We start from the raw sequence: 1,719 nt of genomic DNA, 5'->3' as shown, positions 1-1,719 counted from the left end.
ATATATATATATATATATATATATATATATATATATATGTATGCATGTGTGTATGTATATGTATATATCTATATATATATAGATATATATATGCATATGCATATATATATTTATACACACACACACACGTACTCATACACACACACACACTTGTATATATACATATATGGGTGTGTCTCAATGTGTGTGTGTGCTGGTAGAAAGATAAATGATAGATACGGTGTGTACATTTTTAGAATAAATAGAAAAGAAAATCTATATTTGATGACTTCTTGGGGTAAAACACAATTGTATTGATTCCTAAATCAGCTTTGAAGTTAGGGGTACTGGTAAGAACAAATGGAGGTAAGGGTGAGATAGGCGTGTATACAAAAGGCTTGTCTGATGACATTATTTATTTATTTATTTTATGTATAGTGGTGAGACGCAAGAGATTTGCAAATTGGTAAGCTGCCAATGAAAAGAAAGCATGAGCTATTCTGGAACTATGAGATTAAGACAGAAGGAAGGTAAAAAAAAAAAGAAAATAATAATAATAATAATAATAATAATAATAATAATAATAATAATAATAATAAAAGAACACAAAAGAAAAAAGGTATGTTTCTCTTCAGCCCCAACAGCAACAACAACGCTGCTATGGACAGCATTGCCATCACTATCATCAGCATTAATAACAACATCACCATCTACATCATTAACATAACCACAACTAACATATCAGCTCCACCTGTACTATCATTGTCACCACCCCTACCACCAGCATCATCATCAACACCACCATCAACAATTAGATTATTGCTGCCACCACCACATCCGCACCACCACCACCACCACTGCCGTCATTGTTAATACGACCATCACTGTCTGCACCAGCATCACTGCTTCCACCACCACCACCACCACCAATGATTATGATGATGATGATGATGATGATGATGATAATAATAATAATAATAAAGTTTCAGTACAGTGAAAATAAGAGCACCACACCAAACCACTGCACATACCCAAGGCACACAGAGCTGCGCTCAGTAGTGCAATGAAAGCCCATGATAAAATTAACACTACTGAATAATAACAATAATAATCATAATAATAATAATAATAATAATAATAATAATAATAATAATAATAATAATAATAATAATGATACTAATGATAATAATAATAATAATGATAACAACAACAGCAACAACAACAACAACAAAGAAAAAGACAGAAAACAAAAATACGAGAAAATATTTATAAATAAAACAGCTGTTTGAGTTGGTGTGAAGAATCTAGGTAGACATACATATTTAGTTTGTGTTCCTCTACATAATAAGTTAAACAAACAAAACAGCAGAAAGTAACGCAGGTCAGAGAATAACCAGTTTAATGTATGCATGCACCCACACATGTACACACACACATACATGCTACAAGACCAGCAAACACACCTATACATGTGTATAGCAACATCTAGAACAGCGTTAGTTTTTGCATCCACTTTTTGATGCTTGCGTGGTGAGATGGAATTCATTGAGGGATATTTTGTACTTCTGGATAGGTTTACACCGAGGATTGGAAATGAAGGACATTTCTTGAATGGCAGTGACACTTATTTACAAGCATCACATGATGACAAGACATGGAGACAGAAGCACACCCACACATACCTATCTACCTACCTACACACACACATACCTATCTACCTACCTACACACACACATACCT

At 33.4% G+C, this 1,719-nt stretch overlaps 1 protein-coding gene across 14 annotated transcripts in view; it reads right to left on the bottom strand.

Annotated features, from left to right (window-relative positions):
• The window catches only part of LOC106869227 (dorsal-ventral patterning tolloid-like protein 1), a 1,100,309-nt gene that overhangs the window by 759,468 nt on the left and 339,122 nt on the right, over positions 1-1,719 (bottom strand). The gene's annotated exons all lie outside the window — the stretch shown is intronic.

The sequence above is a fragment of the Octopus bimaculoides genome, chromosome 10 (genome assembly GCF_001194135.2).
Source record: "Octopus bimaculoides isolate UCB-OBI-ISO-001 chromosome 10, ASM119413v2, whole genome shotgun sequence".
Lineage (NCBI taxonomy): Eukaryota > Metazoa > Mollusca > Cephalopoda > Octopoda > Octopodidae > Octopus > Octopus bimaculoides.
The sequence above is the reverse complement of the archived record's forward strand: the minus strand, read 5'-3'. Positions and strand labels throughout refer to the sequence as shown.